This window comes from Bombus pascuorum, chromosome 1, assembly GCF_905332965.1.
Source record: "Bombus pascuorum chromosome 1, iyBomPasc1.1, whole genome shotgun sequence".
Classification (NCBI taxonomy): Eukaryota; Metazoa; Arthropoda; class Insecta; order Hymenoptera; family Apidae; genus Bombus; species Bombus pascuorum.
In genome coordinates, this window is record NC_083488.1 from 33,854,061 (window position 1) to 33,863,596 (window position 9,536).

Consider the following 9,536-nt stretch of genomic DNA (forward strand, 5'->3'; position numbering starts at 1 on the left):
TCCTTCTACTCTTCGATGTCTGTTTTATTCGTTCGTTTATTTATTTAGCTAATCATCGATACCATGCTCTATGACACAAAGAGTAAAAAAAGTTGCGAAAACGAACGACGGACGTAAGAGAAAAAAATAGAGAAAAGATGCAGATATGTAAGAGAACGAGGAAATGCGAATATGCGTGTATGGAAAAAGATGGACGAGGAAAGTTAAATTATAATTATACGCCCGGTCAGGAGTTAAATAATTGCCACGTTGATCGTAAGTTATAGTACGATTCGGAACATAGTCGTCGTTTCTTCGATAGTTTTGCGACCGAGCGAACGGTAATCTGCGAGATCTTCTTCGACGTTCTTGCTGGTGAAATCGTGAAACATTTGTTTATAATTCGTAGGTTTCCCATCTGCGTAGCCGACTCGCAGTCCACCGGCTACTCGTTTAACGCAGTCTCATGATTTATATTCTCGTTCTTCCGAATTCGAGACGACTGCGAAAGAGGGGAGAACCGAAATACCCGTGAGACCGCGTCTTTCAACGCTTGTAAATATTCTTCGCGCGCAACACACAGCCGTCGATTTGTTCGGTTTCGGACGGCCTTTCGCTGTCGCGTCGGCTGGTCGAAATAACGATCCATCTATGCTTTCAGGTTTTTGCGAATGTGATTAAAATACGTTCAAAGGATGAAATCGCGAGTTTTTAATTCGAGCCGCTCACGGTGGATTCGATTCGAAATTGGAGCAAAAAGCGTATCGACTTCCCCGAAAAGGGAAAAGAGAGGGATGGAATACGAAACCCGAGACAGGAACACATGCCGGTTCGTAAAGTGGCACTCGGACCCATCGACACCGCCAGGGTTTCGGTGCTCCAAGTGCGCGTCGCCTACAGCCGGCTACTAGTTCGCTCTTAACCACGAGCTTGTCCTCCTACGCATCGCCACCGCCACTGCCACCGCTATCGTCACCGCAAGGTGTTCGATTACTTCCTCCTGTTAGTTTACCTTCCGCTGTGCTCGCGATTCGTCTAGCGCTGCCTGAATCTCGAAAGGGAAAGCGATCGCGCGCGCGCGCATGTACTCGAAACAACTCGTTCCATCGCATCGGGGGCAACGAAACGAGACTGGCACAAACTGGAATATCAAACTTTTTGTCAACGACGGTCGAAAGACTAGACGAGAACGAGTTCTTCTAGCCTTCGAGTCGGGATGTCCCGGACGCGGCAACTCGTTTGCCGACGTTTCGCGTTTCGTGGGATTATGCGCGCTACGAACAAACTTGATTTCGTGGCTAGTTCCCCGAGCGAAACTCGTATTCCCATCCAGATTCGATTTCCGGCTGAGAACACGCAGCGACGCAACCACGCGATTCGATCGCGACTGGTTCGAGAAAAGCGTTGGCAAACCCATACGTACGTACGTACGTACGTACGCTCGTCCTGGCCGGCGCAGCTGTTAAACTTACTATTGCGTCAAGATAGTTTCGGAGCTTGGAGTTGGCCCGGTCAAAGCCCGAAACTCGTCCAGAGAATTTCAGCGCGTTTCGTTATCTCGGAGACGGGAGAAGAACCGGCGAGACGATTTAAACGGCATAAAAGTAACGGCAAAGCTCGAAAATCGCGATTCCCGATTGGAAAGATGGACGACTTTGAATTTACGCTTACTCTGGATCCGTTAAGAGGTAACATAACGGACGAGTCAGAGGTAATGTCGCGGAAGAAAGTCGAGCGGAGTGCGGTAAAGGAGGAGAAAAATGGAATCGAGTCGATCGTGGGAGTGTATCGTTCTCCTATTTAGCGTCGTGGTCGAGTTCTCGAGGGTAGCGCCCTCGGATTCGTTTTACTCTCGCCCTCTCCCTCCCCCTCGCCCCATCTCTCTTTCTCTCACTCGTTCTCTATACGTACAGCATTCGGCCAGCAACACCGGCACGACGACGGCCCGAGTTTTCGAGAACGAAACGCAACTAGGATAGGCGGGGGATGTTTCGAAGAGGCTCGCGCGACCCGCAAACTTGCGGTTGTCTCGCCGCTGGTCAACGCCAGTTTGTCCTGGACCCTTCTAAAATGGACACGATGTTTGTTTGTTCCGGTCTCGGTGTCACAACACACCCACTACAGACCACAGTAGGGTGCTAACTGCCCATTATATATACTATTACCTGCGGATCCCTGCTGGACGCGATCCAGCTATCTGTGAGCTTTGTGGTCGCACGGCCCGTGCTACGATTTCTACGGCACAAAAGGTGCTGTCGTTCGATCGATTAACCACGCATCGCTTTTTCTTCGATCGCTCGATCGATCGTCTTTCCTTCGTGGGAAATCTTCTCCTTCTCGCCGCGTATCTCCCGTTCCTTTTCACCTGTTACGCGATTCACGATACGTTCGAAAGAATCATCGCTGTCGTAAATCGGTACACCGAGTATCGTGCTCGTAGCATAACCTACTTACCGATATTTACACCATAAGCGTCGGCATACGCGCTTCTGCGTATTCGATAGTGATGGCTTTCCGCATCACTTCCCTTTGCGTCGCAGCTTATGTAACGAGTATTAATCGATTTCGATTACGCAGTAGGAATTCCCAATCGCGCTATATCGACGACAAAAGCGGATACGATCGTCCGCGCTTTCCTTCGTGCAAACGTTCTCTCGTGGGTTCTTTAAGCCGTAGATACGTCTGCTGGCTTCTTTTTAGCGATAACGATATCTCTCGGGTAAACGAGGAATTTGGTTCGGCGCGCGTTCCACCTTCGATTCGAGTACGAGAGAAAAGCAAAGAAAGGAGAGAACGGTTGGAAGGAGGCGTTCTCTGTCACGCGACGTTCGTTCGTACTAGGGAAGGAATTTTATTCGCATCGGAAATAAATTTATTAGGCACGCGGTCGGATATGGGAAGGTCGATCGAGTGTCTAGTCGGCCTGGTCATCGGCTCGTCGGTCTTGCGCTGGAACTCGTTGTCCGGCTGCGCAAACTTGGGGCTGAGACACCTCTCGTTCTCTCGTGGGATCGAGCGACCGACCCTCGGACACGCATCATAAACGTTTTAAACGAAATTCGGGAAAATTTAAATTCGACGAAAGAGGGTCTTGTGGAATCGAAGAACGAAAGACAGAGGGGGAAAAGAAATCGCGGTCAGCTACGAACAGTGGCAACCTGCGGTTATCCACTGGCATCGGCACCGGCACCGCGCCACCGGAACCAACTGAGGGTAGTCACCGATTTTAATTCCAAGCTCGGTGACCGCGGTCGACCCTATTCTATCGAATACACTTTATACGGACGTTCATCGATGCGAGACGAAACGAAGCGAAACTCGTATAAAATTTGGAATCGAACGTCCTGCCCCGATCGTTGTCCGCGTAATTTTCTCTTCGGAATATATCGCGTACGTTTCTAGGGGTTCCTCGTTCGAAACCTTCCCCACGATTTATTTCGCGCAAGAAAATATCCTTGGATCTCGTCGTTTCGTCGTTGCATCGTGCTATCGTTCGAGGGATACGACGTCGGGTAAATCGTAGGTTTCGGTGGCCAGTTTAAGACGTCTACTCTCCTCCGGATAGAATTAGTAAAACAATACGCCATTATCGTGCCATGTCTCCGGAACAACCACCGGGAATATCAATTCGACGAATCGCTAGAAATCTTTCGTGGCTCGTCGCTCGATTAAATTCCATTTCGTTGGCAATGGCAATCATCGCGGTATTCAGCCGAATCGAAAAATCGAATTATTTTCCCTCTCACCCCCGCGTCTCGCTCTCGCGCTATTTCCTTAATGCACGTATTCGTTTCTTTTCGAACAACGATTCTCTTGCGACCGGGGTTTCCACCGTCGCGAACAAACCGAACGATTAAACCGTAGCGCGCGTCCACTTAGTTTTTTGTATCCGCTCGATCTCGTAACTCGTCGCGTAACCCTCTTCGCTTCGAAACCTTCTACGTTCTTATCTAAACCATTGCGACAGATATACGTATTTGGATATATGGACCGCAACGCAACCATAATTCATCGTCAGCCATGGTCAGAGTGGCGATCGAAGCGATTTAACGTCGACGACGAACAACGAGGCGTTCGTGATCGGTCGACCGATTTTTGTCAGCGGACCAGACCGTCTGTACCTGTGCAACGATCCGATCGGAAAGACGAAAGCTTCCTCTCGTCCGTAGCTTCTTTTCTTGGCAGCTAGCGCTGAAAACGGAAGAAAGGGAGGAGGACAGTGGCCAGGCAAAAAGTAATCAGAGTCCAACGACGAGCAAATCGTGGATAAAGATCGGCGAAAAGCAGAGAAAACGCTTTTGAAGAGAAACCGATGCCTGTATCGAGGGGTGTCGGTATCCGCGTGTGTGCGGAAATTTGGTTAAACGAAAGAGATAAAGTAGAATGTATAGCTGCGAGCGTCGTCGCAATGACGGAGATCAGTCGCGCGTAGAAATACAATTTTAATGTTCAAATAGATTTACATTCGATATAGAAGGGTGTAAGCTTCGCTTGGACGTTCGAACGAGCGTAAATAAAGAAAGAAAAAGAAAAATTGAGAACGATGCTTTCGATGTCTCGTTCTTCGTAATCCGTGGAAAGCGTTTCGATCGGTCGACCGTTGAACTGGATCGTCGTTGACGGTGAACGCGAGAGAGTAGTACACGCGATCGCTACTCAAAGACGGAGAAATTGTCGGATTCGGAAGATCTCGCGACGCGATTTCGACTCGCGTTCGTAGCGGCGACGATAGGTGGTTGGGGGACGATCGGAGACGGGCGAGACACGAGGCAACGCGAAACGGCGGGAAGCCGATTCGTGGTAGGGGGTAACTCGTTACAAAGTACTCGTTCGGCTTTTAATAATGCACTTCCGTGCACGCTGGGAGATCTCGAACGAGAGCCGATCACCGGAGAATGGAACCGAATGGTTTTCGTGGTGTCGGCCCTCTCATCGCCGTAGCAACCACCGCGTACTCTCGAGCAGCACGGGCCGGCCGAGGGAGCGGGAGACCAAGGGGGAGAGAGAATTTATCCGGGGTTGAGGTTGCTGGCAGAGTGGGATACGGGGGTGGGAGAGGCAGGCATTATGTCAGATCCCGCGGCATCCCGCGCAGAATACGCTACGTTTCGAGTGGCTCGCATCCTTGTCGAGAGGCGACCGACCGAGCTCCGGCAAACTCGCTTCGAACTTGACGCCCCGCTGTAAACGAGCCGAGTCGTCGAGAGCCGATGTTTCGACGGAGAGAAACCGAGACAGTCGCTGCGTTCGTACGTCGAACGAAGACGAGCAGATGGCGAACGCGAACGAGCGAGCGAGCGAGCGAGCGAGAAAGCGACAGGGAAGCCGAGAGAAACGAAGAGAGGACGAAGCGAAGGGACAAGCGTGCGAGCGAACGAAACGTAGACGAAGACGGCGCGGCGGCGGCGGCGGCGACGGCGAAGGGGATGACGGGGTCGGGGACGGAGACGAAGACCGAGTCAGGAGTCGGGACGAAGCGAAACAGGATCGGTGTCGAGGTGGAGGGAGGTTAGAGGGGTTGGTCGAGAATCAGGGGCCGTGGAGAATCAAGGGCCGAAGCTGGCCCTGTCCCACCGTACTCCCGGCGCTTCGTGAACGACGACACATTGATGGAAAGCAACCGACCGAGCTGGATTAATTCTGCCGGATTAGCGGCTTTGCACCGAATTAGGCACCGTTAACGGCTAATACGATCGTCGAGCTGTACACCACCGTTGCCTCGCGGACGACGTCGACCGATTCTTCGCGCGACCGTTCAGCCCCCGTCGACTTGTCGAACCGCGACTCGGTCGTGCGTTTCCGGCGCAAAGTATCGCGCCTGAAAACCGTCTAATTGTACAGCGGTCGACGATCGATCGGCTCGCGATTGGACAAGTTGCGTGGCAGTGAAATCGCCCGGAGAACCCTCGGACATCCTTCGCTTCGCAACTACGAGGAAATTCGTTTTTTTTTTTTTTTCTCTCTCTGCGCGTTTCGTTGCGTGACACTGCAGAACCTAAACGAGATCCGCGCTGGTTTTTGTCGCGCTCGAGACCGGAGTCGAGTCCTACCACGGTCCCGTTCAATTTTCTACTCGATGCCTCAACGATCCGTAACGACTTTGTTACTCGGAACTGCGCTCCTCGACGCGACGAAAAACGGTCGGTCGACGAACTCGGTTCCGTCGTCGATTCTAACCTTCGAAATCTTTGATCTCCCCGTCGTCTTCTGAACGCGTCGTCCGATCGTAGCGTACAGAGACTCGACGAAATTACACGCGACGCGCGTTACTCGTCCGGCGATACGTTTTCCGGTATCGGACTCTCGACGAGCGATCGCAGTCGCGCGATACGCGACGCGGTTGCACGCGGAGCCGAGAGGGATGCTGGAAGAAACTAACGTAAGCGGAGGAGTCGGAAGAAAAGGGAGAAGCGGAGCGGATAAAGCGAGAAAAATGGTAAGCGTCGGAGAAGCGAGGAGGAACGAGGGGAAAAGAGGGGAAAAGAGGGGAAAAGAGTGGAATGGAGGAGGGAGGGGAGAGAAGGAGAGCCTCGTTTTTCATTTCTTTCCGTGAGCACGGCGGACAAAGGCCATTGTGGAGGATCCTATTGTGGAGGATTAACGTATGCACGCGTGTACGCATACGTCGAGCCGATATGGATGTGCGCGCCCGACCGATCGCGAACGCTCTCATCGCATCGTCGAGGAATCCGGGCTGACCCATGGGCGATGCGTTGCATATTTATACGCCGGAGGAAACGATCGCTGCGGCTTCGTATCTTTTCGGCTAGGTACGTTCTTAGTCGCTCTTTTATTTTATGCAATTTCGCCGGTTTCCGCGTCTATCATAGTCGTTCGGCAGGCGTCGAATCTCTCCGACGAGAGCGTCGTGCGTGCAACGTCGATTCCGGTGCCGACAGGTTCGCGAACGACGACGACGTATCCCATGGCCTACCGGTTCATCGAATTATCGAGTAATCGAGATATCGTTGCGATCACAAAGATTCGCGGCATTTTTTCGAACGATACCGAAACGCAATGTTTCGCGATAGCTGTCGCTCCGTTACGCCAAAATTACCCGATAGACGCTTCCTTCTAATTCCACGGCGAGTATAGCGTGCATCGCGTCGTGTCGTATCGGATGGAATCGAAAGGAGGATAGCCGATCGGTCGGATGGAGGAGCGGCGAAGCGGAGTGGCGTGGCATAGCGTTGCTGGCAGGATCGCGCGAGCCCGCTGCCGCGATGCCGGACGGACGGAGGAGAACGGACAGACAGGAGTGCAGGTCGCGATGTAGCGTGGCACGGTGTATATGCCATATGGTTAATGGCTTCCGCGTTGCTAGGCATCATCGATAGCACCGACGCGACGTAGCGGTGTCAAGGATCGCGTTCGTGGCCCTTGTTACGGCAACGGCACTTGCCTCTAGACGAGCGCGCACGCTGCACACTCTCTTCGGAGACTCGCGGAGAAAGAATTTCCATCTGCGACGAGCGAGTACGTTCGAGAAGGATCTCTGGAGATCGCGATTCGAGCGATGGACAGACGCGTTGGTCGCGCGGATCGTCGGGACGAACGAGCGAGACGCCGCGCCTCGCTTCTACGGGAAAACGGCAGAGAAGAGAGGCGGTACGCAGATTAATCCACTGGCATTAATCCACGTTCAATTAATTACCCCGCTGTGACGTAATAGCTTGGCTACCCCTAATTAGGCGTGTCCGCTAGTCTCGCGCGTTCCAGAGTCGAAACCTTGCACCGGTTTCGTCGCTTCTTGTCCGCTCGCGCTCGTTTCGTGGGACGGTGTCGGCTGCTCGCCAATTTGCTAACGCGAAACCACCGACCGAGCGACTCTCGCATTTATAACGGTAAAATTTCAAAGCGTATTTCGTGGCGCGCGAGACTCGTCCCTTGCCGTTGCTCGTCGCGTCGTCGCAGACGTTAGAGGTGGCCAAAGTCGACGAAGTTGACGGGGAACGTGATCGAGCGAGTGTTCGAAGAGATTCGAAGACGAACGCTTGTCGCGGACTTTTTCGGCGTCTCGAACGACGCTGCGCCGATGCTCGAGACAATTTCGCTGCACGATACGCGCCACGTCGTATTTATGGTAATCCCGTCGATGCGTTTTATCGACAATAGAAGAACGATACCGCAAGTATTAAAAGCCTCCTCTGTCAACCCTTTCTTCGAGCCCTTGGTCTCTCGGGGGATGCACCCTATCATCGGTACACTCTCTGTCCTTCCCGGGGGAGACAACGATGCCCGTTCGTTTCCTCCCCTACTCCCTCGGTACTCTGGAGCTTGCTTCTCCGTCTACCTCGCCACCCTACTCACCGCACTCGGATCTCAATCGCTCGCAAAAAATCTCATTTATCCATTGTGCGCAGGGCGTTAGTCGTGGCGCGAGAACGGAAAGTAGCAGAGAAGAATCGAGAGACGAACAGAGAGTAAGAACAGAGGCCTACCTGCCTTTCCGTCGTTACCTGCCCGTTTCTTTCCAACTACGTATCCCTCGTCTCATCTCGCGTGGCCGACGCGACGTGTTGGCTCGTGCGGCTTTCGCAGTCGGCCCGTGTCGTAAAACGCGTCTATCGACGTATCGCCTGCCGTCTTTCGTTTTCGCCGGATCGTTGGCACCACGCTCGAAGCTCGATCCTTGCTCCAGTGTCGAACGTGACAGGACAAACGCCAACGACGAACGAGGACGATGGAGAAACGAACGCCACCGCGACGTTGGACGATCGTCGACGATACGATACGATACGATACGTCGAGTTACGCGTTTTCACGCGTCGAACGCGGACGTACGTCGAAGGAAGAACGTCACGTGGTACGAAAATATAATAGGATGGAAAGAGGATGGCGAGGAGATTGGAAACGTAGGAAGGCCAGGGACAGAGCGTAGGCAGGAGACACGGAAGGAAGCGAAGAAGGAGACACGGGAAGAGGAAGGGACGAGGTGAGGAAAGCAGGTGGGGGAGTTTTGGCACGGGGTGCGAGTTTCGAAATCGTTGGTTCGTAGCGCGTCGCCTCTCTCCGCGCGGTTGCACCGCGAGAGAACCGCAGGGATGCGAATGAACAGATTAAGGGATGATCCTTTACCGCGGTAGGGCGTCCTGTCGGTGTCGCTAACAGGATTGACGATTAACGTGTGGGTGGTTAGTATGCAACCGTTTTCAACCGTCCCCATTCATCGCCGGGACAAAATCTTGGTCGGATGGGAAGCCGCCGATGGTCCGTGAATATTTAATGACGCTCGTTGCGCGCGTTTCCCGAGACAGAAGTCGCGATTGCCAGCTAAATTCCGAATGCCTGGTTCGTCGAACGATCGTAACGGAGCTACGGTACGACGATTTTCGACCAGACAGCTTTTCCCGCCGAGCTACTAGCTGTCACGGTTATGGCCGATTTCGACGAACCCTCGGGGAACGCTGTTGATTAATGCTCATGTAATTCATTGGGTAAGACGTTGAAGGTACGATCTCGCTGTTTCCAGTGACCCTCGCTTTCCATCCGTTACCGCGAACAGGTATACGAAACAGGCTGGCCCGGAGAGGTCCGACGCGACGCGACGCGACGTT